Genomic DNA, 24,202 nt, shown 5'->3' with positions numbered 1-24,202 from the left:
TGCATCCTATAATCATAAGAATTACTGAGAATACAAGTGACTTGCCCAAGATCATACATCAGTGCATAGCCAAGACAGGGCTTGAGCAGTAGTTGTCCTGCCTCTAACAGCAGTTCTCTTTGGTACTGGCCTGCTCTTTGGTACTGACCTGAAGAGGAAAGGGATTAGAAACAGGGAAATAAACTCAGCAACTGAATACATATAAAAGGGAAAAAAGGGGGAAATCTAGGATAGTTCTGAGATTAAACTCAACAATCTGCTCATAGTCTAAATTTGGAGAGTCTCCCCAGCAATAAACTCATCCTTATGACCTTGAGCTCACTGACATGGCCAGCTAACAAGCAGAGTTGAACTCAGCTGTGAGGTCAGCACATCAGAAGAGACCACCAGCGGGAAGGCAGATGGGCAGTGGTTAGGTCCTTCTTTCTTCAACCACAGTGAGCCAGAAATAGAACACATTAGATGAACCAGGGATGGAAAATTTCCCCCCAATGCAGAGCTATCCAGGGTGCTGGTGTGTACTTGAACCTGGCAACTCCTGTGTTGATTAAACTCTTCAGTTTCACTCTCTTGCTAATCAACCACAAAAGCCTCTGATAAACTCTAGCCTCTAAGAGGGTTTTTATCACTACATTACTATAAAAACAATCCCACAGGTTAATGCATGCTTGCTCTTCAAGGAGTACAAGTAAATATGATGCTATTTATGCCAATGGTACAATTAGACTAAGGAATAACACTACTTTTTTCATGAGAATGAGCAGAATGAGCATGATGGGATGGTATAGAATGGAACGGGATGGAATGGGTACATGGAAGATGACCATAAACCCCCAAACCTATTTCAGCCAGAGACTAGTGACTGAAGTTCCAGAATTGGAAATTCTATGCTTTGGCTTAATTGTCTCATTACCTGATTAGAACAAAAAATACAACTGGGAGAGAACTGATACATTAAGCTGCTATCAGTCATATACACTTTAGTATGATTTTGTTTAGAGAAACCAGTCATAGTAGATAAAATATCAACTTCAGAGTCAGGAGGATTAAAGTTCCAATCCCTCTTCTGAGATATGCTACCATTGGGGAAGTTAATCTAACCTCTCAGTGCTCTGGGAAATTTTATTAAATAGGGATATTTAACCTTTTTGTGCCATAGACTTCTCTAGAAGCCTACTGATACCTATCGTACCCTTCTCAGGCTCATGTTTCTAAGTGCACAAAACAAAATACAAAAGATCACAAAGGAAACAAATGATATTGAAATGAAGCTACCATTTTACCTTTTGTTCACATCTTTTGTTGTTGTTCAGTCACATCTGACTCTTCAGGTTTTCTTGGCAAAGATACTGGAGTGGTTTGCCATTTCCTTCTTCTGCTCATTTTGCCAATGAGGAAACTGAGACAAATAGGGTTGAGGGACTTGCCCAGGGTCACACAGTAGTTAAGTGTCTGAGGCTAGATTTGAGGTCTTATTGACTCCAGGGTCATGGCTCTATCCATTGCACCACTTAACAGGTTAAAAATCCTTGCTTTAAAATTATAAATGCCAACAATCATAAATAAAGGGAGATTTTTCATTCAGGACTTCCCTTTACAATTGAAATCACAAATTTAGTAAAATAAAATTTTAAATCTTCTTGTAAAAAGCAGGATTTTACTTGGTGGATTGTATAATCTGTGCAACAAAGATTGGAATAGTCCCAAAATGTTCATCATCAGGTTGATCATAGGATAATGAAATTCTTGGTCACAAGAACTTTCATAGATTATCTACTAAATGTATAAGATCATAAGATCATAGCTACAGATCTGGAAGGGGTGGCAGAGGCCATGTAGTACAATCTACATAATTTTTTTATTTTTTATTACAGATTTGATTTTATAGATATTATTTTTATTTACAAGTTATATGCATGGGTAATTTTACAGCATTGACAATTGCCAAACCTTTTGTTCCAATTTTTCCCTCCTTCCCCCCATCCCCTCCCCAGATGGCAGGTTGACCAATACATGTTTCTACATCATTTTTTAGACAAAGAACCTGAGGCACAAAGCTCTAAGATGACTTTCCCAAGATAAAATCACAGTAAGTATTGAGAAGAAAGATTTTAATTTAGGTCCTCTGACTCTAGGCAAAGTTTTAGAGGAGTTGCAAAGTGGATGGATTAAGCACATCAACAAAGTCACACATCTTTGGAAAAATGAAGTTGCGTGGTAGAGTCCTAGTATTGCCCAGATCCAGGATTACAGAGACTTTGAAAATTGAGGTTTTTCTTTGAGGAAAACACAGAAAATCTTGGGACTAGCAGTACACTGTTGTGGGGGAAAGTCTTTGTGGGATGTATATACAGTTAACTGCCTTTAGAAAAAAGAGGTGAGGAATTTGGCAGAACTGACAGAACTGTTATCTAAAGAGAATTTCTCAGCAAAGCTGAGACAATTTTTTGGAGCCAGAAAACTTTGTCCAGGATTACACAGATGAGCACTCTGAACAATGTGTACATGATAACAGTGACAGTATGGGAGACCAAATAGAACCAACAGTTCTGAGAAAAGCCCATGATGGATCTTGGTCTTTCCCTAATTTCCTAAAACACCGAAGTGGTTCTGGATATGATCTCCACTGAATCCAATGCATGCTGTTTAGACGTTTATTAGCTGGCTATTGTTATTCTTCTTGTTATTCTTTTAATTGCTTGCTTCCATTAATAAATCTCATACCCAGTAACAAATTTGCTTGTAAGAGCCTTTATGTTCAGGGTTTGATGCTACTAGAGAAAAGATAGCTTATAACTGAATTGCCCAGATGAGGACCAAACCAATTAGAAGTTTTATAGTTTAAGTAATTTTGAAGTAATTCTAGAATATACCCTTAGACTACTTGATCCTGGAGTGATAAATAATAAATGTGAGAGACAACAGCAGACAGAATAGGTGGAAGGAAGGTGAGAACACATGACAAGTTTTGTTTTTAAAAGAACACATGGCCAGTTTTGCTCACATCCCTATGTCAGAATCTGGGTGGAGATAACTACAATGGCTATTTATGGGTATTTCCTTCCCTCCTCCGGATGCACCCCTCCGCTCCTCCTACCCTCACTATATTATAAACTACTTGAAGCTAAGAGCTATAGGGAGGGGTTTTATACCTGTTTATCCAAAGCCATGTGCAAAACTTGGTAGAATATCATTTGCTAGGCCATTATTTACCACTTAGCCAATAGGATGGAAGCTCCCCAAAGACAAAGATTATTGAGTTTTCGTGCACCTAGTACAGTGCTTTCCTTGCATGTTGGTAGGTAGTGAAGGAATATCTGTTCAATTGTACAGGGCAGGCTCTGAATAAGTGCTTGCTTAAGAATGCAATGAAATAAGAAGCCAGCAGCTGGACCAGACAAAGGGCCAGAGCAATGTCAGAGCAGTCTGAACATGAACCAAGAAAGATCAAAGGGACAGTCTGCTCTGTGAAAAGCTGACAGCAATTTGCCGCGCTCAGTGAGCTGTTAATGTCTGCAGGGATGGACCCCACAGTGCTGATGGGCTGCCACACCAAGAGGTGCCAACTTACCCCCTGATCTTCTGCAATGGGAGGCAACTGTGTCAAGAGCCAGCCCCAAATCAAGCCAAAATAAATGCACAGCCCCAGCTTAACACACATCACACATGATTTGTCCTAAGAAGAATGATTTTTATTATGAAAACCCTCTGCCCGCTCCCCCCCCCCAAATAGTTATTTTTGATCTGGAGAAATTAGGACAACTTGCTCTAAATTTCCTATACTGGTTGGTCACATGGCACCAAAAGAATTGCTATCTGCCCAGTTCAGTTAAATCACTCTCAACCCAATAAAAATTCATTAAACCAGTTATTTGGCAAAATATTGACCAGGGTCTTCCCTAAACTTCATATTCTCCCCTTCCCCAACCTAGCCCAGTACATTGCAAACAGTAAGTGCTTAATAAATGTTTGCTGTTGTTTGACTTCATTTCTTTTCCAAAGGACTCTAAACCTAAAGTTGGACCTGAGAATTCATCAAGTTCAATTTCCTCATTTTATAGATGTGGTGCAGAGAAGTCATGTGAACTGTCAGACAGAGAGTGAGCATCAGAGACAGCTGATCATGTTAGAATCGTGTGGATAGCCTCTGAAGACAGAAATCAATTACTCTTGAATCAGAAAATGTGTACCAAGCACAACTCTTGGCCAAGAACCCTAAGAAACAGGGTGATAGAGTGGAACAAAGGATACAAAATCCTTTCTCTTAGCAGGATGATATTTAATCATCCATGAGACACACTCTACACCCCTAAAAATTAGTTTGCATTTGTTTTGCAATTGATTTTCTATTCCTTTGCACATGCAAGCACAGACACACACACACACACACACACACACACACACACACACACCTTCAATATAATGCAAGCTCCTGGAAGACAGGGATTTTTTTTTCATCTTTACATTCCCAATATCTAGTGTACTACATGACACATAGTTGCCTCTTAATAAAAAGATATTGAATTGAATGTCACAGCTCTTAATATGTCAAGGATCTGTGATTTTCTCACTATGGCAACTCTTGTCCCAACACAGATTGTAGTTGCTCCTTAGTATAGTTAATGAAGTTAAATGAATTGTCCAAGGCAATATAGCTAGCTAATGTCAGAGGCAGGACTTGAACTTGGAGCTTCCTAAATCAAGCACAATCCATTGAACTACAGAACTTCCCTTAGCTGTTTATTCCCATCTTCAATATCAAAAAAAGAGAAGTACCTACTCAAGTTTATCCCTGTGTTAGCAATGCTTCTCCCTAAATCCTGAGCAATCTCTCCCAGTAGCTGGTCACTTCCAAAAGAGCATCTTTGTATAACCAAAACTTACAGTGCAAGTAGATGATCTGGTGATCTCTTGTTGACTTAGTCATAAAATTCTTCCCCCTTGCAGTGTGCTAAGTGAAAATGGAAAATACCTGGTGCTGGTGATGGAAAATATTCTTCCTTGAACATATTCCACAAGAATAAATGAGGTAAGCCTGGAACTTACCTAAAAGATAATACTCTAAACTTTAACTATAGGGTAGTGGCGTACATTAGATAGTTAACTAGAATCAGGTGTGAATCGTTCCCAGTCCAATCCAATAAGCAATTGCTAATTACCTACTATAGGCAAGGCACTGTCCTAGATAATAAATGCAAAGACAAAATAAAAGAACTCTTCTCTTTTGAGAAGGAACTACTCCCTCTGTTTTAGCCCCAGAAAAAAGAACCAGTATAAGTGGAAGTTGCTAAGAAATAAATTTAAGTTTGGTAACAAGGAAAACTCTTTAACAATTAGGGTTGTTCAAAAGTGGAGTGGATTGCCTTCAGAAATGAGTTTCCTCCTCAAGCAACGGCTGAAAGAATAGTTGCTGGTCATGTCATGGCATATCACAATGGCAATTCTTTGGGGTATGGGTGGGAGTAAATGCTTTCTGAGATCCTTTTAAATCTCAACTCTGCAACTTTATGGTTCTGTGAATAATCCCTGACATTAAAAAGTTAACATTCTACTGACCACATACAATATGAAACCAACAAAACGGCGTAACAGAGTATGAGACAGTAAGTAAAGAACATCTATACTCAGATCCCATTAATGGTAGTTATGGGGGCAGAGAAAAGGAAGAAAAAAGGGGGAAAGAAAGTTACATGATGAAAGTTACATATTTGGAAGAAACTGCAAGTGCTACATAATAGATTTACAGTTTCATATACAACCATCTTTTTCTATACTACTTATGGCAATGCTTATTTTATTTCTTAAGTTCAGAATAAAAAAAGAAATAATGAAAATTAAAAATAAATAAAATGATGGAAATGAATGGAAAATAATAAAGATAAATAAATGGGTGAATATAAATCGATAAATAACTATAATTTTTACATCTCATTAGCTTTGTAAACCCTCTACAAGTCATTTAACTTCTCATCTTCCTCATCTACAAAATGGGGATATTTATTATTTGTTGGAACAATCATATCAAAGTCATCACAAACCTTAAAGTGATATGTAAGTATTAGGTATTATTGTAAACAGATTAAAAATACACATGATAATTTGAAGAGAAGGGAGCTTACTACTAGTGTAGCAGTGCTGAATCAGCCATTAAATGTTCCCATTTGGGAAACTCAACTAAAAGACCTATAAACAGATTAAAAGTACACATGATAATTTGAAGAGAAGGGAGCTTTCTACTAGAGTAGTGGTGCTGAATAAGCCATTTAATGTAACTGGTTCTGAGTTTCCCATTTGGGTAACTAGACTAAAAGACCTCTCAGATCCAGATTTGTGATAATCTGACTTTTACCATCTTGAAAGAGTATTTACCATTTAGTTTTAATTTCTTTTCGAAACAATCCAAAACAGGAGACAGAGTCAAAACACCCAACGACTCTCATTTTCTGTTTCCCTATAGACAATTGCTAATCGGAAATCTCTGATGCTTCCAAACATCAGTGAACCTTAAGAGTGATCCAGCCAGAGTGTTTCCTAATGAAATGGCAAGTATTCTCCCACAGTGTCATTTGCTCGAGGACATTTCAGGAGCTCCAAAAGAACTTTTTGCTACAAAGAGTTTCTAGGAGAAAATGAAGCTTCCATCAAGAGAATGCAACAGGGTGCAGAGTGAAGCTTTGTTTTAGAGCCGAGACATCGGTGTGCTTGCTTGGCAACTTGGTGGGTGGTTTGTTTTATGACATTAAATGTTCTCCTCAAGCAGGTGTTGGCTGAGTGGAATAAAACTAATTAGACTGATCTAATCTTGGGTGAAACTGAGTTGATGTGACTGCAAAATTCAAACTGTGTCCATGTTTATTATTTGCCTGAATTATACCCATGTTCGAACAAGGAAGGGGAAGGATGTATTACTTTTCCTGTTGTCTGCTATATTTTATCGTGGAAAACACAATCAGTGGCACCACGTACAAGTCTAATGTTCACTGGTTAAACCAACATTGGATTATTGCATCTGCCAATTTTTTTTTGCTTTTACAAATGAATTGACATTCTCTTAGAAACAGTGTTGGTTGGAAGACTTGCCAGCCTCAGGAATGGTGTAATATTGCCACCTTGTGGCTTCTTAAATGTTAACGGCACCAGCCCCTTAATTTCTTTTCTGTTCCCCAGAGCATCTTACATGACTGAGTAAAGCCCTTGACATGGATATTCTTCTTTCATACCCCTCAACATTCAACCTTGAGGTTTGTAAGCCCATATGTCACTCGGATTCTGGAAAATAACAATTAAAAGCTGTTTCCTAATGATTAAACAACATGAATCTGGTCCAAGGGGAAAGCCATACCAAAGTTCAAAGCCTTTCTCTGTTATTTATTACCTCTGTGGCCCTGGGAATGCATGTACCTTGGGGCTCTGTTTATTCATCTGTATAATGGGAGGGTTGGACTGGATGGTGCTCAAAGTATCTTCAAGCTCTATATCTGTGCTGCTATGATACCTCAGTTTGTTAATCACCAAGTATTTTATCAAGTACTATATATGCTGGATAGTGTGATAAGCATGAGTAATAAAGAAGGCCCCCAAGTGATCTTTTGTGTCCCAGATATATAGTGAAATGTGGGGGGGATAGGGATGGAGAACATGAGAACACGGGATTTCTTTGGAATATTAGGCTCCACGTCGAATCTACCAATGAAGATCATTACCTGCTATTAAATAATTTTACCCAAGCTCACCTAGGCAGCATGGGTCAGAAATGCTCCTCAAACCTAGGTCTTCCAGACTCTACATCTGTTTTCTTAGTCACTATATTACGGCTGCCATAACCCACAGGTACTTGATGTTCATTGAATGGAATATAAGTACAAAAATGTAAGTAGTATTTTTAAGACAGTAAAGTCCAAAACAGTAAGAACTGATCTTTAGCTAGTGTCTTAAGACTTCAAATGAACTTTATTACACAATTATACTTTATTGCCCACTGTCATCTGAATCTCACCACAACCTTCTGAGATATGACCACAGGTATTCTTATTCCCATTTTCTAGAAAAAGAACCTCAAAGTCAGACTTATAGTAAACTGCCCAGGATCATATCTAACAAATGTTGGTACTGTAATTTGAACCCAGGTTCTCCCTGATTCCAAAATTCCAATTTTTTAACCATATCATCCTTCCATTATCCAGAATGAGCAATTATGAACAATATTTGCTATAGACACTGAGAGATTTCAGATGATTCTTCAAGGCTCAATGATTCTAGGTAAGTCCAAGATGTTGTCTATTTGTTTGGGAATGATAGAAGTATTTTTGAATATACCCACAGGAAGCAGGACCCGTATACTTGTGACTATAGATACTTTTGGTGTCATTATCCAGCAGTCCCCTGTGGTATAAACATTATGGATTAGAGAACACCTACCAGGTCTCTGTTTTTGCATATGCAATTTGTGCCCATAATTATTTTGATCATTTCATGGATCACATAAGGTTTTACAAAGCAAACATCCTCTAATTAAAATATTATGCAAAGCCTGTTGTTTCTCTCCAGCTTTCTATACGTGGAAGGATTTTTGACTACAAAAGAAAAAAAAAATACACTTCACTGATGGTACTGATAGAATTTACACATCTACTTTGATTCAAGAAATCTCCCTTAAAAGAGCAATATAAGTCTGTCAAGAAGCCCAACTTATCTAAATATGATGTATCTGTCTGATAGTCTGACAAGCGAGGTGGAAGGTAGCCTACCATTAAGAGAATCACTGGTGGGCCCACCAAGCTACAGACACTGAATCAATCAGCACTTTTTATGAGTCAATCAGCACTTTGGACCACGTTCACTCCTTGGGAACCTGAACTCTGGTGAGAGAAAGCTCCCTTTTTTTCATAATCACTGACTAGCCATGTTCTCTATTCTGCTCCCCGGGCACAATTAAATTTTGGCTTATGTGTAAGTCTACCAAGAGGAATGAATAAAAGAGTTACTCCCTAGATAACATAAATTATGTTATGGGACAGGTAATTAATTCTTATACACAAAAAGAATACTAAACATAAGAATCACAGTGAGTATTCATAGAAAATTAGAATTAACTAGCAATTGGTTACTACTATTCTAATATGTCATGAAGTTGACATTAAATCTCATTAGAACATAAACAGTGTGCAAAACTGCCAATCAGACAATTTACATTTCACCTTTCTTGACATTGTCTAAACAGACGTGCTGGTAAAATGACCAGTGTTTTTATAAGCCTCTTCCTTTTGGTGGTCATCCTCTCCAAAAGCACTGGAATAAATGCCAAAGACTCTTCCCTTGCTGCCATTCAATTCTACCCATGGATGAATCATGCTTCTTTCATACCCCTTACCATTCAACCTTGAGGTTCGTAAGCCCATATGTCACTCAGATTCTGAAAAATAATAGTTTAAAGCTATTTCTAAATTAATAAACAATATGAATCTGGCCCAAGGGGAAAATCATACCTAAGTTCAAAGCCTCTTTCCAATCCTTTGCTTTTGCCCACTTTCTACGCTGTCTTCTCATGGGGAAGTTATATGTTTCTGATCAACTTGGTTTCTCTTCATGTACTAGTACTCTGCTGGAGTCTTCTTGTGCTAAAAACAATATCCCTTTATTATCTCTGTGTCTGAGCAGCAATTTGCCCCCTGGTTCTCTTGGAGCTACAACTCTTAGTCTTCATGTTCCCAATCAGCCTCTATTACTGCTCTAGCAACTTGTTCAATGCCTGGATATTTATCATCATGTATGGTGTGGCCAGTATGTATGTACTTCTCAACTGTCATAGTACATCTGATGCTAGTCCTAATTCCCATGATATGTATTCCTTCTGGCATTGGAGTTTCCCAGAGATTCTTCACTTCCATGAAAAATCTGAACATTAGTCATCCAGATAAGAACAGCAAAAAGCAACGAGATTCTACCTACCCTATCAAGAATGAGATGACAAGTAGGAAAAACCTTGGTCATGGCTTTTTTCTTTATCACTTACATTTTCCACTCAACATGAATCATCAAGGAAGTCTCCTCTTTCCCACTGTGCTTTCTGCATGAGATGGAGATGGAAGCAGGATCATATAGGATAACTTCCGAGAGGCATTCTTGTACTTGGGCACAACTCTCCAGGGGATGCAAAGATCATATCGTGGTGGGATTATGGCTACCAGATCACAGTTATGGCAAACATGACAGTCTTAGTGTACAATATCTGGAACAATATTCATGTTTCTTAAAGAGGGCAGACTACAGCATCTACAGAAGAGAAGCCTATGAGATCATGAGCAAGTTTGATGACATCTATGTTCTTGTCATATTTGTAATCTTCATTGGATATTTTCCTGATGACATTAACAAGTTTCTATGGATGCTCTGGATTGGGGGGAAACACAGACACAGGGAAGCACATCAAGGAGCCTGACTATTATACTCCAACTGGGGAGTTCCAATTGATCCTCAACTGCCTCGGGTACAAGAAGTGTTACTATTGCTTTGGATAGGTTCTACACAGAATCTAAGTATCCAATGGGCTATGATAGGGTCAGAAATGCTGAGATTGGGAACAAAGATTTTGAGTTTGATGTCCTAGAAGAATCATTCATCACAGAAAATTGACTGGCCAGGATATTCAAGATAAAGAACCTGGACTTGTCAAGGACATAATCACCATCTCTACTTCCAATATGTATTGCACTGAATTCTTCTCCACCTATGACACTGCAGACATTGTTTGTATATACAGTTTCTAAGAACGATGCCAAATGGGTTGGGAATTGCCTGGAAGTTTTGCCCAGAGCAATATGGAATGGGTGAAATGATTTTTATAATTATAAGCGGGTTACCAAATGAAATGTCATGACTTTACCAAGATCAATTAAAGGGGGAAGAAAAATTTTTAAAAGTAAGAAGTCCACTGAGTCCTCAGCTATTCTGGCTCTGCAGCCAGTAATGGGATACTTTGTCATCTCCATGTTTAAAGTCTGGGTCATATATGACTGAGAGCTGGCCCCAAAGCTACCATGATTTCAAATGGAACCAGCGATCTAATTGTGACAATCTTCTATGAAATAAACCTTACAAATTTATTCAACTGCCACTATACAAGACTCAGAATTAAGAAAAGGATCCAAGAATCTAAATGAGCTTTATGACTATTACTAAAAGATTATGTTTCTTCTGTTTCTCATATATAGTGAGGGGGGGGAACATATAAATATACATATACATATATAGGAGGATACACTAAGGATCTGTGAGTTCACTAACATTTGAATCTCCTAATGTGGGAGATGCATGAATTCAAAATAGTACTCACATAGGAAATGTTTAGTGATAGAACATCTACCAATGTAGATTTCAAGCTATAACTTAATGAGTAATAATAATAATTCTAACATTTATACAGTGCTTACTGTGCTAAGTATTATGATCCTCACAACATCCATGAAAGGTAAGTGCTATTATTATCCCTATTTTACAGATGAGGAAATTGGGGTAAACAGAGCTGCTCAGGATTACACAGCTGTAAGTGACTAGGCCATATTTGGACTCAAATCTTTCTTATTCTAGGAATAATAGATTAACTTCACCATCCACTTCACCACTTAGCTTCCCCATATTAGCCCAAAGGACTTGCATTAAGTTCATGCAGATTTAATGTCTTGCTCAGTATCACACACCTAATATGGCTGAAGGACAAGGATTGAGTCCAAGTGATCTGGCCTGTATACTTAATGCCTAATCCACTATCCCACACCACTTCTTCAGAATGGACCTAAGTAAAAAATAAAAAATAAATCTAAACCAACTTAGAGGAGAGATTGCTTGCTTTAAGCATCCAATTTATGTCAAAGAAAATGTAACAACTATTTTTTTCTGAATTACTCATAACAATATTTTTTCTACCTCATCCTTCAGTCTTCAGATCTGTTTTGGAAGAAATAGAGAAAAAACCTTCTTTTCAAAGTAAATGTTCTTCTGATGGAAGACAAGACTTGAAAATTAGATCATTGGATTTCAAGCTAGAGAGGATTTCAGAGATCATCTTGTCTAAGAATTCTTAATTTGAGAGTCTTTGAAGAAAAGGAGAGAGACAGAGAGAGGGGGGATGCAGAAAGAAACAGACGCAGAGATAGACAGAAAAGACAGAGAGAGAGAGAGAGAGAGAGAGAGAGAGAGAGAGAGAGAGAGTAGAGACAAGGACATAGACAGAGAGAAAAGAAAAGGGAAAAGGAAAGAGAGTCAAGGACAGAGAGAGAGAGAGAGAGACAGAGACACAGAGACAGAGACTGAGACAGAAAGAAAGGAAAGGGAAAAGGAAAGAGAGTCAAGGACAGAAAGAGAAAGGGGGGAGAGAGAGACAGAGACAGAGACAGAGAGACACAGAGAGAGACAGAGAGAGAGACAGACAGAAGAGAGAGAGAGAGAGAGAGAGAGAGAGAGAGAGAGAGAGAGATACATAAAGACAGACATTTATTCTTCAGTCATTCAGTAGTATCCAACTATTTGTGACTCCATGACCATACTGTCCATGGGGTTTTCTTGGCAAAGATACTGCAGTGGTTTGCCATTTCCATCTCCAGTTCATTTTACAGATAAGGAAACTGAGACAAACAGAATTTAAGTGATTTTCCCAGGGTCATACAGCTAGTAATTGTCTGAGATCAGATTTGAACTCAGGTTCTCCTGACTCCAGCCCAACACTATCCACTGAACCATCTAACTGTCTACACACACACACACACACACACAGATACACACACACACATACACACAGACACACACACACACACACACACACACTGTATTTTAATATAAATGATTTCCTTTGAAATCTTTCATATTTTATTTTATGCATATTACAGCATAGTGCCAGAAAGGGGTCATGGATTTCATGAAGCCCGGGGCAATTCAAAATCCGAAAAGGATCAAGCTTTTCTGATTTAATCCAACCCCACTCTACCCCATATTACAAAAGAGGGAATAAGGGCAAAGATTAAATTTGTTGTTCATGGTTCCACAAGAAGTAAGGAGCAGAGCAAGGATTTGCCCCCAAAGCCCTCCAATTTCAAACCTTTTCATTCATGCTGTTGGGATGGTTGAGGACCCAGGATACAAAGACCAAGTTAACAAGCAAGCATTTATAAAGCACTTGCTATATATCAAGCAGAGGTCGCTAGGTGGCACCATAGTGCACAGAGCTCTGATCCTGGAGTCAAGATTCAGCTTCCTGAATTCAAATCTAGCCTCAGATACTCAGTAGCTCTGTGACCCTCCACAAGGTATTTAATCCCTATTTATTTCAGTTCCTCACCTGTAAAATGAGTTGGAAAAAGAAATGGCAAAAATTTCCAAAATGAACAATAGCAGCATTTCAAGTCCCGTGAATATTCATGCCTAGAAAAATATACAGATTCCCTTGAAGATATTTTTCACTGGTAGTTTTGGGGTACTTTGAAACTGGCACAAATACTTTGAATATTTTTCATTTGTGTATATTTGAACCATGTCAAGGTAATGGATAGAGGATTCATGACAAATATGTATGGAGAGAGAGAGAGGGAGAGAGAGAGAGAGAGAGAGAGAGAGAGAGAGAGAGAGAGAGAGAAAGATCTATATATCTATATCTATAACTATATCTATCCTGTTCCTTGGGTTATGTGTTCCATCATGTCCAGATTAAGACAAAGACAAATCAAAAATTTTAATGGGAAAAGAGGAAATGGGGTATTCTCCTGATTCCTAAAACCTCATAATTCAGAGTTTGTCCCATTCAATCAGCAATAATAGCTTAATCGCTGTGGGGCAAATTTGAGTAATGATTTGTCATTTCAGGTAAGATACTATGGGTTGTTTTTTTTTAATTAATTGCCAATCATTCACAGGGTCCCAATAATCCAAATGGAATCAGTCACTTTAATCTCTTCATCTAAAACTGTTACCTACAGCACTGAACCTTCTTCTCATTGTATTTAGAAGAGCTGTAATTTATAAATCCAATCATTCAAAGATCCCCAGCCTTAAGAAGGTATCAAAACTGCCTTCTCTCCCTAAAACTACAATGGTGCCCAATTCAAGGAAATCAGTCTGGTTTGTAGAATTTCAAAGATGGAAAGTACTTGGGAGGTGAAGGAACATCTAGTCCATCTGTACCCGAACAAGAATAGCTAGCATTTACAGAACACTTTTAAGATTTGTAAAACGTCACATCCCTATAACAACCCTGTGAGATAGAGTCTATTAATGCCCCCATTTTATGGACTAAGGAACTGAGGAAGAGATAGGCTTGATAATTTGTCCACAAGTACTACATATTTTGAGATGGAAATCAAATTCGGATCTTCCTGACCTTAAATCCAGTAGATCCACTAGATACTTGAGCAAGATTCCATTCTACAAAGTCCCCAAATAGTTAGTCAGGATAGACTTGAAAACCTCCAGAAAAGCAAAACCAGTGAGGTAGTCCATTCTCTTTTTGAAAGATACTAACTGTTTGAAAATTTTTCTGGACATCCATATGAATTCACTTCTCTCAGTGTCCTTCCATCCATTGCTCCCAGGTCCTCTCTCTGGAAACAGAACAATTCTGATCTTTCTTCAGTTCAATTTGATTCAACAAGTGTTTTTTGTTGGGGGGTTTTAAATGCCTATAATGTGAATGAGCCATATTAGATCCAAGTTACTCAAAAGAAAAATGTTAACTCAACAAGTGTTTGTTGTTCTTATTCTTCTTCTTACATGCCTACAATATGAATGGGCTATGTTAGACATAAAGGGCTTAAAAGACAAAAATTCCCTTTAACGATTGCAACTTCTCTTCTACTTTTCCATTGAACAGTTTTCCAAAAACCTGAAAAAAGTGATGATGTACCTCCTAAGTCTTTTAATAGAAATAAACTTCCTTAAGCATCACCTAGTTTAATCCTTTCTGTTTAAGATTTTTGATGCCTTTTGTTCAGAAATGACTACTCTCTCTGCTATCCCTTGAACTTCCCTAGTTATCCTTATCTTACAACAAATGAAAAATAATGATAATTGTGTGGGAGTGTATACAACACTCCACAGCCATAATCTTCCACCAGAGAAAAGAGAGATGCACTTTCTACATTTCTTTTCTAAGGACAAGATTGTTATTATGATTATGTAACTATCTTACCTGGTTGTTCTTTTCTTTCATACTACAAAGGCTTTATTTTAGAAATGAAAAAATGAAATTTGAGAGAGAGAAATTTTAAAAAGAGAAATTTGGGACTTGCCCAAAATCATACAGGTAGTTAGAGGGAAGATCTAAGTCTAAAATTGTAATCTCCTGCTTCCCCCATTTGATACTTTTTTCCATTTTACCAAAGTGCTTTTCCAGACCCTTCCATCTTCCCCTTTGAAAACGCAGAGCTGAGGATTTTGCAACCCAACCAAAAATAAAATTAAAACTAAAGTGCAGCCATCTGAACTGTACTCAGTCCTACTGGAGAGACTTTCTGCTTCCAACCCAATTTATCATTCTTTGGTACAAATCAGCATTACTACAGCATGTATCAAATTAATTAAAAGACATTCCTTTCCATCCAAGGTATAATCAAGGCAATTTACTTCCAAACATAATCAGGAAACCATGTAAAGGAAGATTAACCATATGAGGTATTTTTTCATGTGTGAAGTTAATTGATTTTTATATCTCTTTTTTTTTAAGTTTTCAAATGAGGATTCATAAAAGGCTGGGATTTCTGAAGCATTCTCAGCTGAGTTCTGAGGCACTGCTGGAAACGAGATCACATCATCTACCAAAAGGAACACAGGGCCCACAGAGAAACTTGGGGCACTGAATGTGGCTAAGGCTGCAGTGTATTGATGATGGGTGAAGCCATAACTAGGGCAGGGCAATCAGGGCTTAACCTCAGCATAGTAAAATTTAAAGGGCACTGGCAGCTCTGGTAGTCCTGTGGTAGAGACTAATGCTATCTCAAATAGTTTACTAGTTGTGTAACCTCAGAAATCATTCAGGTTCTTTTGGCCTTAATTTCCTTATCTGTAAATAGAAAGGGGAGTACTAGATGACCTCTAAAATTCATTCCATCTCTAAATATGTATTTTCAAAATAAGAGAAGGATACTAGATTTTTAAAAACTATTTTTATTTACTGGAACTAAGTTCAATCATTTTGGTGATTCAAATAACCTCTTAGGACCCCTAAAGTCAAGCAAGCAATTCCCCTGACATGGGCTTTACATAAGCCTCAACGGGGTTTTCTCCCATCTGTAGTGATTCTGAAATTGCTGATCATTTGGTGGCAATATCCACATCCCTTAAAGTTATACAGAAGAATGAAGCTGACCTAATGAGAGGCCTGAGGAGTGTGCATTCTGTTAGCAAGGAGTGAGCATTCTGTTAAGACACTGGCCACACTTCCCTTACACAGTGAAGGGAGACAGCCCCTCTGAAGCACATAGCGGTATTTTTCCGGCACAGAAACCTATCATAGCCTTTGTTTTATTTACGTCTAATAAAACAAGGAGACCAAAGGCTGGTTCATGGGTTCCAATTTCACAGAGATGTGGAGTTGTGAAGAAAGCTGATCAAAATCACAGCCCTGAAAAATGAGCATTGTGACAAAAACATCCACAGCCTTGGCAGAGATTGAGCTGAAAAAGATCAGTGTGTCCCCTTCTTCCATGACCTCTCAGTTCCAGTCAGGATTTTTTCCTCAACATATCTTTTTTCAAAACAGCTGGACCACTCCTGAGCTATGCATTAAGACTGGCTCATAAATGACCTTGAAAAAGTCGTCAGCTACTTCTGCCCAGGGACTTTTCAGAACATATTCAAGCTGTCATCAACCAAACATATAGTTTAAGTCTTTTAAGCCAATAAATAGAATCCCTAGCTCAGCTGTAGAGGCACTTCCTATAGGAAACCAGTCCTGATTCCTCCAGTTAATTTTCTCATTCTGGGAAATCACTTTAAATCTATTTTGCATACATGTTATATTTACTTTTCTGTGGATATGTCCATCTTCAAGAAATCCAGCTCTTCCATTGCAATCTTTCTAACCCTAGTCCCAAACACATAGTAGATATTTAATATATACAGTACTTATTAAATGAAATAATAGTAACTAAAATTACATAACTCTTTAAGATTTATTAAGAACTTCCTCTCCATTATCTCATTTGATACTGACAATAAGAATGTTAAGATAGATGCAATTGCTATCCCTGTTTTATTGATGTGGAAACTGAAACAAAGAGAAAACTAAGTCATTTGTTCAAGGTCACACAGATAGCAACTTTCAGAAGCAGGATTCTAATTCAAGTCTTCTTGATTCCAAAGTCAACCTTCTAGCCATTATACCACTTTACTATCAAATGGAAGGATGGATGGATGGATAGATGGATGGATGGATGGATGGATTTAAGCTCACTGTGCAAAATAATGGTGCTAAGTTCTAGGAATGCAAAAATTAAAAAAAAAAACAAGCCCTCAAGTTGACTATAATTTAATGGAAGGGAGGGAGAAGGAGAAATATCCAAATAATAATATAAGAAAATGACATAAAAGCAAAGAAGAGATACTTCTGGTCAAGGTTCTTTGAAAATTTGAGGAAGCAAGAGGTCATTTTTAACTGAAAAGGAAGTAGTCTTTGAGTTGGGCTTCAAACAGAGATGAGGAGGGACATAGAGAAAAAAGCCACCTGGGCACAAATAGTAATTCTATTCTAGGTATGGGGATAGTGTGAACAAAAACATGGGAATATAAAAGGACAGAAAGAATAATGTTTTGAAGAATAATGATGATAATAATAATAATTAATAATAGATAACATTTACATAGCATCTTAAGTTCTCCACAGCATTTTGAAAATGTTAAATTCTTTGATCCTTACTACCTTTTGAAGTAGATGATGCTATTAATTTTCCAAGAAAATGAAGATGAGAGAGGTTAAGTGACTGACTGGTCCAAGATCTCACATCTAGGAACTGTACAAGGCAGGATTTAAACTCAGGTCTTCATCCTTCTGAATCCTACACTCTATTGATTATGTTATCTAGCAGAGTAATCTGGTTTGGTCTAGAAAATAAGAGATTCTCACAGGGATCTGTAATTTCATTTGTTTCAGAAATTTTTAAGTGAGGAAAATTACATCTTCCAATTTACATAAGTACTTTCTTTGCCACTAACTTCCTTACAACACTATCTTGGTACCAAATTACTTTCCTCCATCTCATCAGTCACGGATGCACTCCATAGAAGGTCCTAGACATACTCAGTAATCAAATGGTGCAATTGGTCCTACCCAGTACCAAATATATTCTATTCCCAATGCATCTGGCAACCTCTGACATATGGTGTGACTCCAATACGTGTCTACTTCTCAGTTAAACAACAACAATAAAATAATAATAATAAAGTAAAAATCCCTCTGGGGAAAACTACCAAGCACACTTAGCTAAGATTTATATAATACTTTATAGTTTGCAAAGTATTTTTGTAAATAATATCTCATTTTATACACATAATAACCATGGGACATAAGGATATAGTTAACCCCATTTTATTGATGAGGAAACAGAAGCAGAAGTTATGACTTGCCTATGGTTATATACTTAATAAATGTCTGAGACAAGATTTGAATTCAAGTCTTCTTGACCAGTTCTGGTGATGTATTAATTGTCTCCTATTTGTTGTTTTCTAATTGTAGCTGAGATTCCCAATTGTAGCTTAGATGAATGGAATAAAAGCATGTCATTGACTAGATGACCACAAAATGATGTAGTGTTGTGGGATGATTAAGATTTTATAAGGGTCAATTGGATTGGGCGCATTGACTCACTTAATGAATAATGACAACAGTCCTAATGGATAAATTACAGTAACTAATGGATAAATAAATTCCCTTTGTATGGCACTTGATAGAGATAGCTTCAATATAGTGTTATACTTGGAGTTAGGAAGCCATAGTTTCAAATTCTACTTCCAACACATTGTTGTATAACCAGGGGCAAGTCACTTCACACCATGGACCTACGGCAACATTTTGAAACTATAACTAAGGTCAAGTACACCAATTTTGTTGGTGAAATTACTACATTCATGAAATCACAGATCCTTAACACTAGTGAAAATGTCATTGAGTAGTTTCAGAGGACTTCATGAACAATGCTGATTAAAGCTAAGAATGAATCACATGAAGTGGTCACATTATTTCAATTTCTACTTCATATCTCATTGGACTAGGACTGATTACCAAATTTTACATAATTTTAACTTACACGAATTTAAATATATGTGACTACTACATGGGATTGAGTATTCATGCTAATCAAAAATCTAGGAGTATCTCATTTGATCCTCACAATTGCCCCATGAAGTATGTCATTCAAGATTATTACTCACATTTTACATGTGAGGAAAATTTGGCTCAGAGAAACTATCTGAGTTGCTAAAATTGGTAGAGCCAAGACTTGAATCCAGTACTTCTGAATGTAGTATGGAGAGTAGAGACTGTTTCATTTTTTTTGTTGTTGTTTTGTTTTTAATCCAGTGCTTAGTACATAGTAAGTATCTAGTAAAAATGCTTGTTGATTAATTGATTTGGGGAGCTAGTTTAGTAAGTAAAGATCATGGGCTTTTCTTGGGTTCAGATCCCACCTCTCACATTTATTTTGTGTGAGACAAGCCTGGGAAAAGCCATCTAACTTTGCTAAGCCTCATCTCCCTTCTCTAAAAATGAGGAGATTGGCTTAAATGGCTTCTGAGGTGCCTTCAAGCTCGCAAACAATGTATTATCTATAACTCCAATAAAGTCTTCTTTTCACTACACTATTATGCCTTGTTAGCATGAAATATTAATTGTGCTTTTACAGAAAAGCTGAAAAAAAATGACAGAAAATCACATAAGTCAACACCTCTGACTACATTTTCTTCAACCCATCTTTTGCCCTCAGAGGTTTTCTGAAAAGCTTGGATTATCTGGCAAATGATACTTCTTCAGAGGCCATTTGTCTAGCTGCTAATCTAGAGGTTTGTTTGTTTTTAATTTACTTTAAAAACCACAACCCTAAAGCCCTTCTTACTAAGTCAAGAACCGGAGGATTTATGGGCAGGTTAATTTTGGCCATAAGTACAGAGAGAATATTGATAAACAAGGGGTGGTACAAGATTTCAGTACAACACAATGCAGGTTTTTAAGAGTTTCATTCCCCTTCCCAGGGCTTAATTAATGAACTAAACATCTTGTGTGCCATACTGTATTATAGTAGGCTTCTGTTACTTGTGAATCAGGTCCTCCTGATTCCAGGGCTCTTGCTCTAACCCTTGTACATCTATCTGCTTTTTTTTTTTTCCTGAGGCCATTGGGATTGTGACTTTTCCAGGATCAAGTAGCTCATAAGTGTTAAATGTCTGAGGCCAGATTTGAATTCAGGTCTATTACCTGTGAATCAAGATGAAATAAGGCTGGGCAATTTCCAACAAATGATATTTGCTTAGAGAAATGACAATGTCACATAATAAGTGATTTTTTTCTCCAAACATCGGGAACATGTACCCTAAGTGAAGTCAACGTTGGTTTTTTTCTGAACCAGCTCAAAGTGAGAGAGATAGAAATGAGACACCTGTCCTAGTTCCTGAAAAACCTAAATTGCAAAGGTATCATCTTCAACGGCCATACAACGCCAAGACTTGCCAGACCTTCTACCTCTCGCCTCGTCCCAACTTTGTACCCCCATTGGATCTTTTGACAACCACCTATGGCTCTCAGCATGGATGGATAGGTAATGGCCACCTGACTGAGCTGACCAGAAAACCCCCCAAATCACCAACAGGTGGCACTATCTTTCAACAGACAGACTTCAAAAGAAAGGCAGCCCCAGACGCCCACCTGTGTCAACTGTCACTCACCCACAAGACAGCATCAGTGGTGGGAATGCCCCCACTATCTCGAGCTTTCATCTCTGTGGCTAAGGGGAGCTGTTCTTGTGGGGTGGAGAGGGATGGCTGTCAAAGGATTCTCTGTCTTTCATGTTGAGCTGCACCACTACAAAGGGAGCCTACAGCCATCTGTGCAGCAGCATTCAGATACCAAAGGGAGCTGGCAAGCCCAAAGAGCTCTACCTTCTAAGGTGGGCACGGCTCTCGACTTCTGGGGAGGCAGTGGCCTAGAGATCAGAATCAGACACTTTCTCAGACCTGGTCAATTTGTTGGTGTACTTTGCTTGACTGTGCTTTTTTGTCACAAGGAAGGGCTTTGAATTCAGGAAAGAGGGGGATAAATTAGTCATTAGTAATAAAGATGTAGAAGAAGAAAAAGAAATCAATACAGCATCAAAATATACTAAATAGCGTGTTCCTTGCCATCTCAATGGGTCATAGAGGGGATAGAAAAGAATTTGGAGCTGAAGAACAACAAAGTGATCTGAAGGGAAGAGAAATAGGACCTCAGTTTTTCAGATTTCTCTTTTTAAAAAATATTAAATTATATGTAAAAACAATTTTTAACTTTCATTTTTCACAAATTAAAATCTATTTATATCTTTTGTTTTCTCCAATATGTCTCCCCAATATTATCCCTTACCCCAGGCTATCCTTTACAACAAAGAATATATATGTTGGGGATGGGGAGACATCTGTTCAATAAAATAAATCAACATATTTTAAAAGTTTAAATCTTTTAAATTAAGAATTTTTAAATTATTAATTATTAAGAATACTTTAAAATATGGCAAATAATATATATTAATATTGTTAATCAATATAATTATATCTAATATATTATGTAGTATAATTAATATATAACTATAATTTACTTAAATATTTTTAATATTTAAAAAATTACTGGGCATTGTTCATACCTAGAGCCCCCAAACTCTGCAAAGAAATGGTAGGGGTGCTATCTTATAGTTTTTGGGGGAAGAATAAGCTCAATCATTATAATTTCCAACATCCAGTTTCAATAGTTCTACTATTGGGTTATGCGTGTTGTTTTCCCAGTTTTGCATACTTTATTTTGCATCAGTTCATATATCTTCTCATGCATCTCAATATTCATGATATTCATTGTTTTACTGTTTTAACAGCACAGTAATATTCCATTGCATTCAAGTTCTGTAGTTTATTCAACCATTCTTAAATTAACGGATATCACTCCCCACCACCATCACCATTTCTCTGTTAATACCAAAAAAAAAGTGTTGCTATAAATATTTCAATGTACATGGAGCCTTTCTTTGTGACACTGCGATTCCTTTGGGTACAATAAGGCTTGCAGTGAAATTTCTGAGTCAAAGAATTTAGACATTTTAGTCACTCTACATATTTCCAAATTGCTTTCTAGAATGGTTGGATCAATTCACAGCCCCATCAATCATACATTAGCCCACCCATCTTGCCACAGCACCTTTAAAACTGACTATCCATGTCTTTTCTCATCTCATCATCTATTCCTATCTTTTGTTAATTTACTGGATTTGATATAAAATCTTATCTTGTTAAATTTAATATACATTCTTAAAAACAAACAACATAACAGATATTAAAGTTTCACATAAAATCTTTTTTATTGTCGTTCTTTGTATATGGAAAAGGTTTTTATTTGTTAATGATTAAGTTCATAATAAAAAAAAACAATTTTAAAAGGATAAAAACACTTAAGGAAAAATAAACAGTAGGCATATATGGACTGACTTAGGGATGCCTTACCAACTAAGTGTGTGGTTATTGACAAGTTTTTATTATTATTATTATTATTATTTCAAAGAAACCCTCACAGTCACCTTTTACAACAACCTCATTCTACAAAAATCAAGGATAAGGTCCAAAGAGATAAAGGCACAATAACAAGAAAACAAAGACCACACAGCAGAGGAGGGCTTCCAAACCATGACTTCCTGCTCCAAATCCAGTATTCTTTTTACTATGATCTCCCTGATATGCTTCTCCATTAAGAACAATGCAGCCTCTAAAAACAAAAAGTTTTTTCAACAGCTCAGCTCTTTTTTAAAAATGAAGGATATATGAAAGAGTCATGAAATGAGCAGAGTATAAAAGTCTGAATTGTATTTCCAGTTCTGTATTGATTTATCCAACAATATTGAGCCGATATGATTATATGCCTCCCTGGGGTGTTTTAAAGTAATCCCTACAGTACCCAAGATAATGTTGACCACACAGTAGACATTTAATACTTAATTGATTTGTTGTGCTATTATCATTATTAATATTGTTATAGACTTGGGGGAAATGTCCCATAGGGAAATGCTAATTGCCAGGTTTCCTCTATTTCTTCCCTTATGCTAATACATCTACTTTGGAATTGGTTAAATAATTGGTGTAGTGTTTCCCTCTCAACAAAAAGAGAAGCATTATGGGTAGGAACACTCTCTATAGTCCTGGCAAGCAATAGATATTTTATAAATGGAAAAGGACCGGACTGCCTTGTATTTGCTACAAAAGAAACATCAAAATAGTTCCCATTTCTAGGAGGTGGTGTTGCACAGTGGATAGAGCACTGGACTTGGAGTCAGGAAAATCTGAGTTTGAATGTGGCCTCTAGGTATTTCCTGGCTTTGTGACACTGATCAAGGGAGCTGTAGCTTCCTCACATAGGGATAATAATAGCACTTCTACCAAGAAATGGGATAAGAATTAAATGAGATAATGAATAAAGCACATGGCAAATCTGAGAGAGCTATTCATTATCATCTTTGATTATTAACTATCATGACAAATGGAAGTTTCCTTTGTGTTTTTGAAGGGTCTTTCAGGTCTGGCTCTATGAACCTCTGATCCATTTTATAAAGTAAATGAGGCTCTGAGATGCTATAGCCTTGAGTCCCACAATGCTGGAGTCAAGATTCAGAGCAATCTCCCTTGTTTCTATATCCAGTTTATTCTCTAATACCTTGCCCTGATGTGAGGTCATTTTCCCAAATAAAACAAACCAAAAACTCAGTCAAGCTTCTTGTTTCACACTGCAACCTCTCACCTGTGATACAATAAAGAAGTAGGGTTGTTAGGGATTTTTGATAACCAAAAACCTATACCCAAATACTGTGCACCTGCATTAACAGGTGTCAAAAGCATAGCTTATTTTTTTAAACATCTCTATGTAACATTTTAAAATAGGACACAAGGCAAGCAGAACCAGTCAGTACACACAGAACCACAGGCTGAGAAAAACAATGTTCCTGTA

At 37.1% G+C, this 24,202-nt stretch overlaps 1 long non-coding RNA gene and 1 pseudogene across 1 annotated transcript; both read left to right on the top strand.

Moving 5' to 3' along the window:
• The first annotated feature begins 2,007 nt into the window (after nucleotides 1-2,007).
• LOC116419962 lies at nucleotides 2,008-6,827 on the top strand. The gene is made up of 3 exons (XR_004230285.1): nucleotides 2,008-2,089; nucleotides 4,948-5,029; nucleotides 6,458-6,827. It is a non-coding gene; the product is annotated as an uncharacterized LOC116419962 (long non-coding RNA).
• Nucleotides 6,828-9,544: 2,717 nt separating this feature from the next.
• On the top strand, nucleotides 9,545-10,680 carry LOC100924688 (annotated as a pseudogene).
• The last annotated feature ends 13,522 nt before the right edge of the window (nucleotides 10,681-24,202 follow it).

Source organism: Sarcophilus harrisii, chromosome 6 (assembly GCF_902635505.1).
Source record: "Sarcophilus harrisii chromosome 6, mSarHar1.11, whole genome shotgun sequence".
Classification (NCBI taxonomy): domain Eukaryota; kingdom Metazoa; phylum Chordata; class Mammalia; order Dasyuromorphia; family Dasyuridae; genus Sarcophilus; species Sarcophilus harrisii.
Note: the sequence above shows the minus strand (reverse complement) of the source record. Positions and strands in the feature narration are given on the sequence as shown.